This window comes from Mustela nivalis (genome assembly GCF_964662115.1).
Source record: "Mustela nivalis genome assembly, chromosome: 2".
Lineage (NCBI taxonomy): Eukaryota > Metazoa > Chordata > Mammalia > Carnivora > Mustelidae > Mustela > Mustela nivalis.
This window is the reverse complement of record NC_139021.1, coordinates 98,802,403-98,821,018: the sequence shown is the minus strand read 5'-3', so window position 1 is coordinate 98,821,018 and position 18,616 is coordinate 98,802,403. Positions and strand designations below refer to the sequence as shown.

General features: G+C 53.1%; 1 long non-coding RNA gene across 1 annotated transcript; it reads left to right on the top strand.

Annotated features, from left to right (window-relative positions):
- The first annotated feature begins 16,381 nt into the window (after window positions 1–16,381).
- On the top strand, window positions 16,382–18,411 carry LOC309859703. The gene is made up of 2 exons (XR_014308835.1): window positions 16,382–16,807; window positions 17,537–18,411. It is a non-coding gene; the product is annotated as an uncharacterized lncRNA (long non-coding RNA).
- The last annotated feature ends 205 nt before the right edge of the window (window positions 18,412–18,616 follow it).

Genomic DNA, 18,616 nt, shown 5'->3' with positions numbered 1-18,616 from the left:
CAGTTCAGAATATCATGGGGCAGGTACATAGGTGTGGAGCTCCTCTCCAGAGCTCTCTGCCTCAGAAAGGGTGGCCTTCTATAGGGCCAGCAATCATTAGGGTTTACCTCTAAGAGAGGCTGTTTGCTCTGACCCATGAGAACGAAGCCAAGGATACCAGTCCATTCAACGGTCAGCTAAGCACAATCCCAACAGTCATTGCTTGGTCCATTGACTGTTCTGAGGGCTGGCCTAATGCTGGCCCAGCCCCCGGGATTGTGTGTGTGTGTCTCCTTGGGGTATGTGGTTGGTATTCTTTAGTCTTTCCTGGGACCCTCCTCAGGTCAGAGGTCTTCTGGAAGGCTAGTCTGGTTCCTGGAGGAGTCTAGTTGTGTATATGTAAATTCCTCCGTATGTTCAAAGATGTTTATTAAATAATTGCAACATGCTAGGCTCTTGGGGAGTAAGATAAAAAATAAATGTGGTCTAAGCCTTTGTATAACTCATAGTCTTATAGAGACTATAGGCAAAGAAACAGGTGTATTAGCTAGCTATCACTGTGTAACAAAGCCCTCCAGAAGTACCAGTAGTGAATGACAATAAGCATCTTCAGGGATTGGTGGGTTAAATGGGATGGTTGAGTTTCAGGCTGTAGGTCTGTGAGGGTTAGTTGGGCTGCTCTTATTCCATGGTTGTTTATCCCACGTCCCAGACTAAGGGGCCACAGTGACCTGGCAGTAGCTCTTCTTTTGATAATGATGGAGCAACAAAAGAGCAAGTGGAAACACACAAAACTCTCAAGACCCAGGTCTGGAATTGGCACATGGCCTTTCTGTCCACATAACTGTGGCCAAAACAAGTCACATGGTCAAGTCCAAGGGGTGGGCAAGGTTATTCCTCAATGGCAAGGCTACACGCATAAGGGGAGAAGAATAGGGCTGATGGTGCAATCCACTATACCATGGGCAACTCCCATAGGCATAGACTTTTGGGGGCCATGATAGGGCCTGGAGGACAGTGATTGGGGCACTGGCCCAGGGCAGCAGGAGGCCACAGGTCTATGCCGCCATTAATTATATTAGTTTTCTGGGAGGGATTAGCAGGTTCTCCATGCAGGGTCTGGAGAGGTGCTGGTTCCTGGCTTTGGGGACTCTATGTGGCTGTGGCTCAGCTAACTCCAGTGTCCAGAGCATGCATGGGCATGAGCTTGACCATTCTTTGAGGGATCAGTAAGTGGCAGGGAGGGGGCCACTGAGGCCCTGCTGGGCCTGTTCTTGCTCTAGGAAGGGCAGGCCCATCTCTATGGCCGAGGCCCATGACCGTCTGATGTCTACGCTTTGAGCATAGCCCAGGATGTGGCAGTGAGCAGCAGGCCGTGTGTCCAGGGAGGCTCTTCCCTCAAGCCCTTTGGCAGCATCAGGCCTCTTCGAGTGTGGCACTAGAGGCTTCCGTCCCTCCTGCACAGCTCCCCTTCCTGCCGTGGAGCCATGCGTGTGGCATTCTCCAGAATCAGTGTGTCTCTCCCTGCCTCCCGGCCGAGGCCACGCTTGTCTTTGCCCTGACTTCTCCCAGAGTCTCCTGACAGGTCCCTCCTCTCCCACCCTTGTCCCTCTTCCATTTCTGCTAGATACAACCCTCACGTGAACTCCCTCCCGTGTAACTCAGAACACGCCATTCTCCGCCTCACCCCTTCTGGGGCTTCCCATCGCGCCAAGGAGACAACCCTGCTTTTTAGGCAGACTCTGGGATGTTGTGGCTCTTTGACAACAACGCTAAGGCATCATTTGTCTCTTCTGCCTTTGCTCTCCCACGAGCGTGCGGTGGATTTTCCCACCCACTTCACGACAGGGCGACACAGTGGTTTCAGAAGCAGAAACGAGAATTTGGTCCCGGGGCTCAGCACTCAGGAGGTTCACGAAACCGTGAAATGCTGCCGCTCTTCCTGCTAGCTTGGTTTACACTCCTCTTCCGCCAAAATACGGTGTTTGTGTTAGCACGTGGGAAGTTATTATTATTGTTTGTAAGCGAATTAATAAATATTAAAATTGTTTCAGTTTCAGTTCTAAGACAGTACATTTGATAGACATAAGCTGCATAAACAGAAGCCCTTTGGGGATTTCGATCATAGAAATTTTAAAAAGAAGATTTTATTTGATTTGATTCAGAAAGAGAGAGAATGAGTAGGGGGCAGAACAGAGGGAGAGGGAGAAGCAGGCACCCTCCTAAGCAGGGAGCCCGATGTGGGGCTTGATTCCAGGACGCCGGGATCATGACCTGAGCTGAAGGCAGATACCTAACCAACTAAGCCACCCAAGTACCCTGATAACAGAATTTTTAAAAAAGATTTTATTTATTTATTTGGGAGAGAGAGAGAGAGAAAACATAAGAACGGGAAGAGGCAGAGGGTGAGGGAGAAGCAGGCTCCCCACTTAATGAGGGTCCTGACATGGGGCTTGATCCCAGGACCCTGGGATCATGACCTGAGCCAAAGGCAGATGCTTAATGGACTGAGCCACCCAGGCACTCTAATAATAGAAATTTTTAAGGGCTGTAAAAGGTTCCTGAAACAAAAGGTTTGAGAACCTCGGGGATGGAGTATTTCTGAAACCTCTTTGACCCAGACTCCCCCTCCCTCACCCCTTTCAGGTCAGGAAGCCGCTGTTAGCACCTGTTGCTGTCTGGTTCCATTCGGCAGCCCTGGGACTGCCAATGCTATGGGGCAGGAAGGGGCGTCATGTCTTAGAGGATAGGGTTCAGGACAGATTTGGCTAACCTCGGTTCACGCCTAGTAGCTGTGTGACTCTGGGCACGTGACCTAACCTTCCAGGCCAGTCTTGTCATCTGTATGCTGACAGTAACAACAGTACTCACCACCAGTAGTACCTATACTTCAGGACTGCTGGGAAAGTTATACAGGATCACGGACTATGGGCACCAGATACGTAGCAAGCAGCCAGCAAGTCCTTGCTAATGTCACTACTCCATAATCATACAAGTGCTACAGTTGTGTCTTTTTTTTAAAAGATTTTATTTATTCATTTGACAGACAGAGATCACAAGCAGGCAGAGAGGCAGGCGGAGAGAGAGGAGGAAGCAGGCTCCCCGAAGAGCAGAGTGCCCGACACAGGGCTTGATCCCAGGACCCTGAGATCATGACCTGAGCTGAAGGCAGAAGCTTTAACCCACAGAGCCACCCAGGCACCCCTACAGCTGTGTCTTAATTACAAAAAACAACAAGAACAAAAGAAGCATGAGACTAAGTCTAGGAGGAATGGAGGAAGAATTTACTGGGCATGTGAGGAGAGAGGAAGACAGAGGTATCGAGGAGAAATGGCTTCTCTGGGGTATGGCCTCGAAGCCCCGCCTCAAAAGGCTAGAGGTGGGTTTTCCCAGCGGGAGCCCTGTGGCTCACAAGGAAGGGGTCTCTCCTTAGCCAGTCCATGGCAGGTGGGATCTCCAAGGAGAGTAACTTGGGGACGCTTGTTTGCTCAGTCCAAGCCTTTGGGGGGACCAGGCGTGTGTGATGGGCCTGGCCTCACTGGAGGGCGCTCTGGCTGCCACATCCGAAAGGCCAGATACAAAGCCAGTTCTGTCTCTGTCCTGCGTGGAGCACATCTGTCCCCTCTCCCTTTGCTGGCCGCTCCCTGCTGTCTGTTTCCGAGTAACTGCTTCTTTGGCTGGTCGAGTGAAACTAAGACAGCTTTGACCTTGGTGTATTTATAGCCAGGAAGTAGGAAAGCATCATGAGTAAAACCAGAGCAGGGAAACCATATGAAGTCCCCCAAGGAATGGCAGAGTCTGTGTGAAGTGTGAGTGTGTGTGTCTGAGAGAGAGAGAGAATAGGTTTGAATGTGTGTGTGTGTGTGTGTGTGTGTGTGAACAATTTGGTCAAAGGCATGATTATTTCCAGAAGGAAGCCTGATTGGCTAGGTCAACTTAAAAGGACCAGCATTTCCTCCCTTATCTGAACTTAGTTTCACCACCTGTAAAATGGGCCCGGTGCTTGTGTGTGGGAGTCACAAATTTATAAATGGTTGCAGACATAAAGTGCTCCAGAAGGCATTTTGTTCCCTCTACAGTCCAATAAGAAAAACCACAAAATTGCTGGCCAAGGAGGGAAAAGAATGTCCAGACATGAGGAGTTCAACTATCTGTGGCATCCTAACCCTTCAAGTTTCTCTTGTCATGGTGTGGTAACCACAGAGGACAATCAGCCCCAGGGACGGGGAGCTTCAGTCTGTCTGGCATATGACGTCCTTGGCTCCAAGTGCCTCTCCTCAGACTGAAGCCACTTCTAGGACTTGGGAGCCACCACCAGGGGCAGCCCTGGGTGAGGGGGGCTGCTATGGCAGAGGTACGCTTCAGATAAAAATGGGGCAGGAGAATTGTGGAGGAGGAAAAATGTTCCTCCAGGGGAGCAAAACAGAGTTGCGTCCCTCCTTGGTGATGGCCGTGGGCACACCTGGGCCTGGCGCCTTCTGATCTTTGTTCTGTTATCTTGACAGCTGCGTCCCTTTGGCAGCCGCAAAATAGGGGATAACATCTGTGTTAGATGATCTCTAAAGGGAGTGAGCCACCTTGAAATGACCTCAGTGGTGAGGTCGTGCAGCTAGATGGCAGGTCTGTGGAGGGGCCCCATGGCCTAGAGGTAGGGGGACCATCAACTTTCTCATGTAAGGTGGGACCTTTTTTGAGAACGAAAGGAGGGGCTATTAGTAATTACTGTGGGTAATGGGGGTAAACTGGGATGGTCTGGGTAGAGGAGACATATGGTCACTTCCTTGGAGGCCATGAGAGCCTGGTGGAGGAAATTAGCCCATGGGGTTTCCCAGGGAAGGGTGGCCAGGCCACTGCACGAGGGTATAGGAGGGTATAGGGTAAGGGGAGAAAAAGTCCCACCATTTCTCCCGGAAGAGTGTTGGCCAATGGCAGCTGTGTGAGAAAATGGTTCCTCTGCTGCTGGAGGGACCCTCTCTGGAGGTCTGGAGACCAAACTGGAGTCATCCTCATGCTCCTTCTTCCCAGGTATTATACTTTCCAGAATGTCAAGCCCCAATGTCAGGACCCCAAGCGACCTTCCAAGGAGGGTTGGGGCAGATTACCACTTGAGAGGTGAGGGACTTGAGGAGCAGATGGGCCCAAAGCCCTTGGCCTGCGGGGAGGAATTCGTTTCCCAGCATCTGCTGAGGGAATGTTCGATCCACCACGCTACCGACCAGGAAAATGCTAAGGTCCGAGTTTCTGACAGTGCCTTTCTACCCAACTGGTGACCTTCAGGGTGGTGTGGGGAATGAGGGAAGGAGGAGCCTGCCATGCTGTGGGACAGAGAAGATCCTCTGGGTGGAGAAGGGGAGCTTGGGAGCCTGTCTGGATGTGCGGCCAAGCCTCCATCCGGGTCTCTGTGTCTTTGTGGCTTCACAGGACCAGCTGTGCCCAGGGCATTGTGACAGGCAGGGTGACAGAGGCTGCGAACCGCCAAGTCCTCCAAGGACAGTGACTCACTGCTCCTGGAGTTTGGTGGAATGGCAGACAGTTGGAGCTGAAAGTGGCCTTGGTGTTCATGTCCTCCAACTCCCTTATCCGAAAGATGGAGAACCAGATGTCCATAGTGGGAGGAGGAGGCAACGTGGCTACCCCACGGGCCTCTCACTCGCATGCCTCTCAGTTAATCTGCAAAGCCCTCCGGGAAAGGAAATACAATCTGAGGTTAGCTCTGTCGTCCAAACGACTAGGTAGGGAGGCGGGATTTGAACCCAGTTCTCAGGCTGACTCTGAAAGCCACATTCTTTGTAACCAGATGGCATCCCCTCTCCCCAGGGCTTTGTCGGGAAGAGGTCAAGCCCAGCTGAAAGTATGCTGATCCCCATCTCAGCCTTTTTTTAGGCCAGCTCGCATTGTTAAGTATTTTCTCTTTGATTTTGCAACCCATGGCAGTTAGTGACTGGAGCTGCAAAGGGAAGATAAGCTTGCAAGAGAGGAACCTCCCATCTGGCCCTTGTGAACCGAGGGCAATTTCCGAGTGATTCTCAGGCTGTCAAATGCAATGACCCCATGAGGAGAACACTGAGCCACTCCGTAGATATGACCCAGGTTCACTTTTCCATGATCTCAGCAAAACAGGATAAGCCAGAAACATCAGGCTCAGCGATGAGGGAGGATGTTGTGGCAGGTCCCAAAAACCCACCCTGCCCCAGCAGAAGGATCCAGATGGGGGTGGGTGGGTGGGTGGGAAGAGTTGGGCAGGGGTGGTTGGGGGAGGGGAGATGCAGTGGATGCATCACTGGGCAGGTGTAGGGGACGGGAGAGGCAGGTGGGCTCTGTGTGGTCCCCTCTGCTCTGCTCTCTCCAGAGATGCTGACCAATCCACAGAAGGAGGGATGATGGGAACTGCATTCCCAAGAAGACAGTGAGTCTTATGTGGGGCTGGTGGTCTTTGTAGAGGGAGCCCTGAGCCAGCAGGAGGGGCAATTACGCAAGCTGTGACGGGTGCGGAGACTGTCCTAGAGGCAAGGGTCAGCCCAGTGAGAATAAACAAGTTGTTTTGGAAAATTTTCTGGCGCCCTCCCCCTCAGCCTCCATTCAGGGGCCAGAATTTCCCGCCTCTTTTGCTTTATTTCTTGATCAGCACTTACCACATCCTTGAGAAACAGGTCAACACACAGGTGGCCCTTTTAACCCGAGGGGCCTGATCCACACAGGGGCACCCTAGCCACTGCTGGCCCTTCCTGCCCCAGGGACTCTGCTGGGCTGGTCCCCGCCCCTCCCCAACGACGGTCCCGTTTCCACCTGTGAGATACTGCTCGCCTTTCAAGACTCTGCTGAAAGTGTCTTTTCTGCTGCCTGCCGCCTCCCTCCCCCCAATATTTATTTATTTATTTATTTTTAAGATTTTATTTATTTATTTGACAGACAGAGATCACAAGGAGACAGAGAAGCAGGCAGAGAGAGAGGAGGAAGCAGGCTCCCCTCTGAGCAGAGAGCCCGATTCGGGGCTCGATCCCAGGACCCTGAGATCATGACCTGAGCTGAAGGCAGCGGCTTAACCCACTGAGCCACCCAGGTGCCCCTACTCCCCCCCTCCCCATTTTTAACCTTTCTGCAGGAGGAGCCTTTCAAACATGCTCCAAACTGGGGAGCAGAGTATGGTGGGCATTACCCACGTGTCATCCGGAATCAAGACTCAGCCACACTTGCTTCATCTCTCTCTCTCTCTCTCCATGAATTTTTTATAGCATCGTGTCATTTCACTTCGGCACGCTAGACTTTGCATCTCTAAAAAAGACGGACATTTTCAGATATAACAATGTCATGGTTATGGACCTAAAAATTACCGCCAATTCCTTGCTATCATCCAATACCTGACCCATACTGAGATTCCAATTGTCCCCCCCTCTTTTTTTTTTTAAACAGTTGATGTCTTTGAATCAAGTCTACCATTTGATTCAGTTGAGGTTTTGAAAGAATGGTGCCAATTGTTCTGCACGACTCCCACACGTGGCTTCTGCCTCTGTCTTCCCATTTATGCTTGTCTTACAGCCCTTATTACAGGCGCCCTCAATTATGCCACTGCTGCCCCGGCCCTCGGTCCCTCCACAGCATGAGCTTTTTGAGAGCAGGTGTGACGGATACTCTTCATCTGTGTGTCGCGCACGTCCGACGCAGTGCTTTGTGCATAGTAAGCGTCCCATCGATGTTCCAACACATCACCGCCTCGAGTGAATTTTCTCTTTGCCACTTGAAACTTCAAAGTCTTCAGATTTTGGAACCCCCATGGCTGGGAGTGATCTTTGGCTCCAGAGGGGTTTGTACCCAGAGGGAGGGCAGATCAGATGACCTTGTAGACTCAGCGTGACTCTGCAGTTTTGGGGATCCATCCAGAGCCTGGCTGATGTCAGACGTTGACTTCATCCTCCAACCTTGCTCTGGGGTTTATCAACATCCGTGTGGTTAAATTCCATAAGCTGGCATGATCTGAGGAGAGAAATTAGGGCATGACTTCTTGCCGTCAATTTTTACAGCTTTGCAAGGGACAGAAAGGTTATCCCTTGACCTCCCTGTGTTGCTCTGTCATTGAGTGAGGTTGCCTGGAGCGAGGGCCTGGCGTGTTTGGGTGGTGGCTTGTCCTGCCCCTCTCCTTGCTTTCTGACCCAATTCCCTGATCTCACAACCTTTGACTTGTTTATTTCTAGAGGTGTAATACATATGCTGTATTGAGAGTGAATGAGAAAATATGGCTTGGATCATGGAATTCAGCTCTATGATTCATTGGTTCGACAAGCTGGGTTTTTTGGTTTGTTTTGTTTTTTTTTGCTTTGGCAAGTCTACCACCTGCCAGGCCTTGCCTGTGTGGGTTCTGGGAGTCCACAGGGGGCCAAGGGCCGTTTTACCAGCTATAGAAGAAGGAAGGTTGGACAGCCATGTCAGACTGCTGGAGTACCAGAGGGCTTCCTGGAGGACGCAGCTTCTCAACTGAGCCTTGAAGGATGCATAGGAATTTGCAGGGAGAAGGTGAAGAGGGAAGAACATTGCAGACATAGTCCAGGGATACAGAATAATATATGGAAAGGGAAATTGTATTTACTCGGTATTTTTTTTTTTTTACCCTGTATTTTCAGAGACATTTGTAATGTCATTTAAACTTCTCACATGATTAAAAAAAAAATAGGCCTTGGAGAGGTTAAAAGATTTGTCCAAGGGGAGGAAGCGAATTAGAATTATGTCCGCAGATTCTCTGAGAAGCAGGTCAGCGTCCCAACTTTACTCTATGCCCATGTGGACACTCATTCCTCCATGAAGTAACTCTAAAAGTCTCGTTTGTGCTAGTCATAGAAGATCCAGGCCCGGTTCAGGGAGCACACAGTTGCTGCATTCCAGAAGGAGCCATCAGGCCTGGTCTACATGTGAGTGGAATCATCTACAGCCTGTTCACAACACCCCTGTGGTCCTCAGGACTGGGCACCAAGGGCAACAAGCCTTATCTCAGAGAAAGTTTCTCTTCCTGAAGTAGACACAGACTGTTTTATGCTGGCTTCCTGACAAGCTAGAAACACCAGACCACTGACCAAACAGGGTTATTTGGTGGTTTATATATTATATGAGAACCATCGTGTTTTATTATATATATATGTGAAATGATCAGAAATGCAGTTAATCTAGACCCAATCTTAGGGAAAACCAAGATTTTTCTTCTCTTTTTCTTGTCAGACGATTTTTTAAAAAAAAGTCTCTGGAAACTTAGAAGTGTTCTTCTAGAACAGTTCAATGAGCTGTTAAAAAACCTCTTGACCCTGAGGTACTTGGCCCTGAGGTGATCACCATGGCAGCAAGCACTTTGAAGACTCTCTGAGAGGAAGTAAGGGAACTAACAGTGACCCACACCCACCACACATCAGACACTATTCTAGACACTTCCAAAAGCTGTTCTGTTTAATTTTCGTTAATGAGCCCTACCTGATATAGTCACACAGTGGTTATTAGCCCAGTTTTCACCTGTGAGGGAACCAAAATTCTGACAGGTTAAATAACTTGCCAGTGTTACAGAATAAGGAAGAAAATTAGCATTCTGACCCCGAAGTCTCCTCTTCCCTCAGCACCATGATTACATTTCACACATGAGAGCGGATGCCCAAGACCGAGCTCTCAGGTCAGACCGTCTGGGTTTGAACCCAGCCTCCAGCAAATTACTCACTCTAGGAAAGTTACTTAGCTCCTTTTCCTCAGCTTTCCTCGTCGTGAATGGGGAAATAATGGTACCTTCCTCACAGGAAAGGTTCAAGGGGTTAACCCAGCTAAAAATCCTCAAAACAGTGCTTGGCACCAATAACCACCTCATGAAGGTTAACTCCTCACATAGGGACCTTTGCTTGAAATCGAGGTTGCCTCTTGCCTTGGCCTGACTTATCTGAGAAGAGGACAGGGTGTTGGCCTATCTTTGAGGGCAGCAGAGGGGGCCCCAGCTGAACTGTTAGGGAACCTGTGGGTCAACCAGGATGGGGCTTCTGCCTGCTTCCCTGCCCGGGAAACCCTCGCTGGTATGAAGGGGGTCCCGAGCCCCCGAGGAGATGGGCTGCTCCTGCTGCACCAGATCCTTCTGCTAGACTGGACACAGAAAAGCACACAGTTCGGGAGAAGAAGGCTCCAGAAATTAACTAAAGGCTGAAACCCATCTGTGAATTCAGTGACGCCGCAGGTTCCTGAAGGTGCTTCCAGGGGAATCAAAGCGGGGGGCAAGCCTCCACCTGCAGAGGCAGGTCAAAACCTAGCCCAGAGTGTGCAAAACAAGGCCCATATCCAAAGCCGACTTGCCTGGGCATCAGTGGCGAGAGTGTCATCTCGTCTGCTGGGGGGTGTGCGGGTGCCCACGAAGCCCAGGGACGACAGTCAGAGAGTGGCTCGGCTGAAAGCGCCGGGCACGACCCATGGGGCAGGCAGATGAGGCGCTAGGGGCCGTCCAGGTGGTGCCGAGGGAGTGGGTCCAAGCAGGGAAGTGGATGGTGCCGGGCATGTCGGGGGATTTGTGGAGCCATGTGCTGAGGGGACAAAGAGAACCCAGTGGGGCAGTGGGGGAGGCCTCTGAAGACCAGCAAAGCCAAGGGGGAGACCATGAGGGCAGGGCTGGACCCCAGGACGGGACTTCGGGTCCACAGCCGAGGGGGCTGGCGCTGGGGTGGTTGGTCGTTCCTGCTGTGGCAGGCGCAGGGGGTTCTGGGGGAGAGAGGACTGGCTGCTGTGGCAATGTGGCACAAGAAGGGCACTGCGCACTCAGGGGAAGAGGCCAGACCCTCGGTTTCCCTTCTCGCAATGGGCATCATGCTGTCTGCTTTACGGGGCCGAGTATAGACATCACAAACGCCTCCTGCGTAGGGGCCCGAGGACCCGCAGGGTGTGGTGAGGCCGACGGCCCTCTCCAGCCCTCTCCCCGCACCCCAATTACTTCTACCCCCTCCCTTCACCTCCCCGAATCTTGTTGGTCTCCTCTGCAAAATGGGATAAAAATGACCACCTTCTCTCATTGTGCCTGCGAATTCCCGGAGCCTGATTTCCCCTTGAAGGCAAGAACTCCGCGTGTGAGTCAGGCCCGTGTTTCCCGGCTGTCCCCGCCAGCCTCCGTCGCATGGAAAAAGCAGCAGGCTCCTCGCTGCCGGGTGCTGTGCGGGTCCCAGTGTCCCTCAGTGTCTCCTCAGGTCTCCCCGCTTGGACAAATGGCTAATGGTTAAACAAGGTAATGGTGATAGATGCAGACCCCCCGATCCGTGTGCAAGGCGGGTGGCGTTAATGGCTATCTTGGAGGTGACATTCCATTAGGGGTGATTGGACTTAATTTTAATGGCAGGATGACTTACCGTTTCATCATCCTCTCCTGGGCCTGAAGGTCAGTGGGAAAACTTTCTTTCCTCTAGGAATTACACTTTAAAATCCACTTTAACACCATGCCGGTCTTGGTTAATGCTAAAATACTGAACTGTAAGGGCAGAGGCACACCTCTGCGCAGGCAGGTGTGTTTGTCGGTGTGGGTCTCTTGGTTCTGTGGCCCTGGAGCCAGAGATGGCACAGGGTTGAACCCTGACTCCACCACTCGCTGGCTGGGTGGCCTCGGACAACTTACCTAACGTCTCTGTGCTTCCTAGCGTTGGTGTGAGGATTACACAACGTGGTGTGTGGATAGTGGTTACAGCAGTGCCTGAAACATGGACTTGCCATGGAAACGTGGGCTCCTGTTATTAGTTCTTGAGGCAAAGGAATACAAGAAGTGGTCACTTATAAATCAGGTTCGAAACCACACGTGAGCAGGTAGTCGGGTGGAGGTGGGGAGTTCAAGGAAGGGTAAGTAAGCATGGAAAAGCGGGCCGGGGTCATCGTCCAGGCCTCTGAATGCTGGGCTCCCCTGAATGATAAACCAGTGCAGGGAGAGCGTCGTGATGACAGGAAGGTGGTAGGAAAGGAGTATTCCTGGAGGTTCCTCCTGACGGTGGGGATGGGAAGAAAGAAGTAATTATGAGAGCCATTAGGAAAGGCGCCCCTGCAGGAGCTCGTAGTGATTGGATGTGGGGTTGGGGGGCCGGCAGAGGGGTGTAAGATAACTTTGAGGTGCTGGGGGAGGTGATGCACGAGAAAGTGTCCTTGCCGGTGTGGGACGAGCTGGTTTGCGGGTTTGGAGGGGAGAGTGTGCTGGTGTTCGGACTCCAGGAGACGGGGCCGCTGGGGAGCCATATCAGGCCTGGTCCCCTGATTGGGGAGTTGTCTGCAGAGACGCGGCGGGGGCTTCTCAGTTTTTGGGTGGCACAGAGGATGGAGGACCGGAATAGGGAACATTTCAGGGGTTCGAAGCTGACAGAGAAGGAGCGGAGTGGGCAGAGGACAGGGGCCAGAGGGGGATCTAGTGGGGCCTGCCCTGGGGGCGCTGGGGGTGAGGCCTGCTGTCTGATGCAGCAGGGAGGCCGAGAGTGAGGAGAAGGGCCAGATCAGCCCGCGGGCAGCTGGTGCAGGTGCAGCCCTGGTGAGCCGGGCAGGCAGACAGGCGCCAGCAGGAAGGAAGGCCCCAGCGTGTCGGGCGAGCCAGCCGTGAGATTTAGGCTTAAGAATTAATACAAAGTGCCAGAAATGAGAAGCTATTGTCTTCCTCCAGGGGAAGTACCAACACACCTGGCAGTGCCGGCACCCTGTTCTTTGGCTCACTGGGCTGCCTTCCGGAACCCGGAGCAGGACACGGTGGTAAAGAGAGGCTCGGCTGTCTGGCCCTGGATTCCACGTCCGCGATGGAGGCAGGGAGGGGTGGGGGGCATTTGCACCGACGGTGCCTGGGGTCCCTTTCCGCCCCCTCAACACATGAGCTGTTGCTAAGTCGTTCATGTGCTCGGCTGGGCTCCCAGGGCTGAGTCCCCCCCCCCCCTCCGCCGTACGGGCTCAAGATGGCGCTGCCCAGGCCTGCATCACGTGTGGGCCGGGAACCGCCGCCCTCCTCAGAGCCCAGGGTGACAAGAATAACTAAGAGTGACATAAAAAATATAGATTGCAGCAACTTATGCAAATGCGGACATGTGAGCTGGCTGACACCATCCCGTCCGTGCGGTCAAGAAATTCGAAGCTCAGAGACTTGACTGAGGTCACGGAGCCCGTCAGCGGCCGAAGGGGGACCGAACCAGACGTTCGCACTCTTGGCTCAAAACTCTTCCCATCATAGCACACTAGTTTCAAATTTAGGGGGAGTAAAGTAAAAATTTTTGGTGTGAGTGGTGTGGACCATTTTGTGTGGTGACTTGAGGTGCCTAACAGCGCTGGTGTGGCCGAATTCGCCCTGGGATAGCCTGCTGGTCCCAGGGGCACTGGCCTCTCGGGCTTGAAAACGCTGTTTTTCACCTTTTTTTTTTCTCTGCAGGAGAGAAACCGAGGCAGCTCTAGATCAGCGTTCTGCGGCTGTTTCTGGACCTGATACCAGTTTGGACAGTGGCCGTGGCAAGCTGCGTCTCCCCGGCCGTGGAGGGGTCTGTGTTCTGTGACTGGCAGTGTCCCCCACTAAGAGCAGGCTCTGGCTTGAAGGCCCACTGAAACTTCTAGAACCCAGGCCCTCCCTTTCTCTGGAGGGTAAATGTCCCAGGAGGACTTTCCTTGGCAGCAGAGAGTTTGCACGGCAGCTGCCCCTCGGAGGCCTTTGCTCTGCCGTCTGGGCCTCTGCTGTGCTCGGAAGGACCTTGAGATTCGCCGTGTCCACACCGAGGTGTCTCTCGCTGTCTTCCTAGTGTTGATGTCATCTGCTCCATGGCTGCCTGTCCCCCGATGGGAAGAGGGGGAAGCCCGCTCCCCCGAGAGTACCAGCTTACACTGAACACAGGTAATTCTTGCTTTCTTCTCAGAACCACAGCCCTGAGTTTCATTTGTACCATTTCTTCCAGTGTCCCCCGCGCTGCAAGAATTTAAGACCAAGTCCAGGGGCTGTGTGGAGAGACAATGCATGTGAGAGCATTCAGCATCGCACCCCAAGTTGTCCCTCTCCCCGGACAGTTGGCTACTGTCGTATGACGCTCACGTGCTTCCGCAGGCCCTCGGTGGAGCGCAGGGTGAGGGCGGGTGGGATGCGGCCTCTGCCCTGTCTTTGTGGCGGAGGTGGCTCTGTGGCAGGACCGAGCACGTGCCCCCTTATTCTGGGGGGAGTTGGAATCCGTCCACCCCCTGTGGAGCAGGCTTGGGTGTCCCTTGACACATGCTTGATCCCCCATGTGCTCTTATAGAAACAAACCCAAAAGGATGTGGGAGTAGAGATGTGGAGAGGCCTTGGGTGATGCAAATGATGGCTGTCTGTCAGACCATTCCGGCCGGTCAGGCTAGCTGGCTGCGACCCCCCAGAGTCCTGCCTCCTGCTGGTGGTCGCGCCTTCCCACACTGAACGGGACTGACCCGTGTGGCCCACAGAAAATTATGGGAATGCTCAAGTGTGACCTCTGAAGCTAGGTCCTACAAGATACTGAGGCTTCCTCTGCCTGGTTCTCTTAGCTAAGTCCCTCTGGGAAGCCAGCTGTCCCAAGAGGATGCTTGCGGACAGATTCACGGATGGGTCCCTGTAGTAAGGACCAAGGTCGTCTGCTGGAAGTGACTTGCCAGCGTGTGACAGTGGGGCCATCGTAGAGGCAGACACTCCCGTCCCGGTCAAGCATTCAGGGGCCTGTCACCTCTGCTGACATTTTAGTGATAATCTCAGGAGAGAAACCCTTAAGCAGAAGCATCCATCTGAGTCGCTCCTGGGTTCTTGACCCCACAGAAAATGTAGCTAAGCAATGGCTTCGCTGTTTTAAGCTGCTCAGTTTGGCTCCTTTGTTACATGGCGATGGAGAACTCATCTGTCTGTGGCAGGCATGCGGGGCTTACGCAGTCAGTCTGGACTCAGGCACAGGTTCCATCTTCCAGTGTTTCCTTCCGACATCCCGGCCTGTCTGCTGTCTCAGGCTGCTGGGGGACGTTTTGTCCCTTGTGTTCCTGCTGTTTGGGTCACCGTAGGAGTCCAGGCCCCGGAGCTCATTGCACACTGGTGCAGTGTGGGAGCCGGAGGACTCCGTCCCGAGGTCCCTGGGCCTGGGGACAGACATGGAGCGTGTGGTGAAGTCAGCCGGCAGCTTGGCAGGAGGACGCACGTTAGCCGGCGGGCTTCCAGAACCCTCCACGCCTCCTTCTCCCCGCAAAGCTTCACTTCCCCCTGTGATTCCCGAGGCTGCAGGAGGCCACCCGAGAGTCACAAAGACCTGGTCTCACAGGCACGATGAGGGACCAAGAACTCCGAGTTTTAAGCCAGAGAAGCTGGGTCTGATGTGTTCTGTCTGGGAGTTGGCAGAGACCTCTGACACTAGAAACCTGACTCGAAGAGCTTGGAGAGCCCAGAGCTTGGCACATGTCCAGGCAACGGGGGATTGAGGGGCCACACTCTCACAGCCTCTGCCCTGCTCAGAGAACCCTGAGGAGGGGATGGCACCGTGGGGCTCCCACTTTCAGAGGGGCGTGGGAAAACGGGAGCGGCTGTGGGGTGAATGGGGGAGCTGGTGACAAGTGAGGGGGGCCGGGAGAGCGCTGAGGATGCTATCTCTGACGGGGAGGCCCCCAGGCGTGTCATAGTCTGGAAATCATCCATGGGCCCTCTTGTGCCCTCTCAGGAGCTAAGGTTTGCCACCGGTGGGAGGGCCACTGTGAGACCTGTGTCATGAAGAAGGGCGTCATAGATGCTGAGACACACCACGGCCCTCGGGGAGGAGATGAACCGCCGGTCCCAGGAGTCACCCAGTCCCAGCCAGATGGCTCAGATGGGGATCAGAGGGTGAGGCCCTCCCCGGCCGGTGGGCCACACTCTGACAAGTTCTTTGGAGCACCCAGTCCTGTGCTTCCTTGTGTGGAACGTCCCTGGGCTGGCGGGAGGAAGGTCCTGCCCTCGGCTGACCTGCCCAGGGCCTCTTGGTGTGTGGCCTGGCTACGCCGGACAGCAGTGGCCCATGCTTTGACGGACGGTCCCTGGTTCCTTAGCACTTTGGCGGAGAGCAGGGAAAACACAGCGCCGTGCCCCATCCTCTCCGAAGGGCGGATGAGTCACAGGCCCCAGGGAACCCGGCATCCCCTTTCTGTCACTGAGCTTGTGAACCAGGCCCCCTTCCTGCAGAGGAAGTCCTCCTTCCTCTGCAGTTTTTAATTACGGAGTCGAAGTGGCCTCGTAGAAACCGGGGGACACTGTGGACATGGAGGGCTGCTGCGGGCGGTGGAGGGCCGTGGAGGGGCCAGAGGGCCGTGGCTCTGTTTGATGCCCAGGCAGACGGCAGCCCAGCCTCAAGCCCTCTGTTCCCAGGACCCCTCCTGGGTGGCCAGTAGCCATGTCTCCTGCCCCCTTTGGGCCAAGACCCTCACGCGGCCCTCACGGCACCGGGGGGGGGGGTACATCTGTCTTCTCCCTTAGCGACAGAACAAATGCGTTCTCTCCAGCCTGCTGCCAAAGCTTGGGGACGGGGGCCTCCCTGAGCCAAACCAGCTTGTTCACGCAGACCTCGTTCAGACTGGTGGGAACTGGAGAAACTGGTATCTCCCCCTCTCCCAGCACCCGCACACCCCTCAGCCCTTGCCCTTGAAGTCCCAACGGGGGAACGAGCACATTCTTTCCCGGGGCAGCTGCTCTGCTGACTTCCAGTGTGCTGTGCTCTGAGCTCACAGAATCAGAGGCAGCAAAGGGGGAGCTGCCAGTGCCCAGGCCCGCGGGGACCAGCCGCTTTGGAGACACCCATTGGCTTTCTTCCCTCCGCATCCATCAGATGCGCTGGCTTGTCCTGCACAGACACGGCCAGGTCTTGCCCTTCCGCAGAGGAAGGTAAAACAAAGCTGTGGTCCTGGGTCCCTTAGGCTGGGAAATATTTAGAGGTGGGGGTGGGGGGGGTGACAGGCTATGCTCTAAGAGAAATGCAGGTTACTGAGCCAAACCTAAGAGCAGTTGCACATCTGTAATCCGGGTAAAGCTCTAAACCCCGCAGGGAAGTCAGGTCAGTCGGGGTCCAGCTGCAGCACGGGAGGCTGGAGCAGAAACATTCTGGGGTCAGGAGCCTTCTCTTGCCCGGGCTGGCGGCCGAAATGTGCCGTCCGTGGTCACAATTGCTCTGCCTAGATGCCCTGACTCGGTAGCCCATTTCTTTCCAAAGCAGGCGCGGGTTCCTCTTGTGGCAAAAATAGCCCCGCCGCTGACTTCATCTTTTACAAACGCGCAGGAGTCCGTTCACATGGGGCGATCCTGATGGGTCTTGTGGGGCATCCCCAGCTGCCCGTTCACCCTTGACCTTGCCCCGTCCTCCAAAGTCCAATGTAGAAAGAGGCTTAGCGGGAGCCTGAAGAATTGGTAGGGAAAGACTTCATTTAGTTTGCGTTTAAATTTGAGTGGATAATTCATTTTCTTGGTTCAAGAATCGAAACTGTGAAAAGCTTGTCTTCTACCCCTGCTCCCATCAACCCAACCCAAGTGAACACTGAGGGTAGTTTCTTGGGCATTTTTATGGTGCTTCTCTCTGTGTGTGTGTGTAGTTTTTTCTTTTTCTTCCCCCCTTTACAGAAAAGGAAATGTAAATGGCTCATGTAAGATTGGAAGGATCCCCAGTCTCGCTTAAGGAAGGAGAAATGCACATTGGATATGGATGGTGGGATGCCCTCGTGGCAAGCCTGACAAAGTCAGCGTTCTACGCAAACGGCTTTGGACTTTGTTCTCTTCGCTTTATTGTATATCTTGGCGATCTTTCCAGTCAGTGCCCAAATAGTGTCTTCATTCATATTTACAGCTTTATAGTGTCCTATTTACGGATACGCTATAAATTTATTTAACTAGTTTCCTATTGATGGACCCTTGGGTTGCTTCCAATCTTTGGCTACCACAAACAACACCCCACCCTCCCCACCCCCAAGGACATTTCCTGCATGTGCAGGTATGTCTGTAGGATAAATTCCCGTAAGTAGGATGGTTGGGTCAAAAGCAAGTGTGTTTGTGATATTTATAAGGCTTTCCAGGTACTCTGAAAGGGGTTGTACCATATACACAGCTCCTGGTCATCGAGGAGGGATGCTTGTTCCCCACAGCCTCACTGCATGGACATTTCACAGCAGTTTTCTTTTTTAAGGTTTATTTATTTATGCATTTATATGAAAGAGTGCTCATGAGTGAGGGGAGGGGCAGAGGGAAAGAATCTTTCAAGCAGACCCTGTACTGAGGGTTCCATCGCAGGACTCTGAGATCACGACCTCATCCGAAACCAAGAGTTGGTCGTCTAACCGACCGAGCCAGACCGGCGCCCCTGATGGTGGTTTTCATCTGCATTCTTCTTTAAAGTGAGACTGAACATCATTCCATTCGTCTAAGGAGCCACTTTGCCTTTCCTTTTCTCTGAGCTCCCTCTGTGTCTCCTCTTGCATCTAAATAAAGATCGTCTTGTTGGCTCTTTTTCCTTAATCATTTCCGGGAGCTCTTTTCCTGTCGAGGAAGGGTTAGCTCTCTGTGATAGGACTTGCAAATATTTATGCCCAACTTGTTGTCTTTTGATTTTTCTTACCTTGTGTGTATGTATAAGATTTACAAAAATTAGGTGGTAGGATACTGTAAACTTTTTTTTTTTTTTTAATGGATTCCGGATACAAAAGAAAG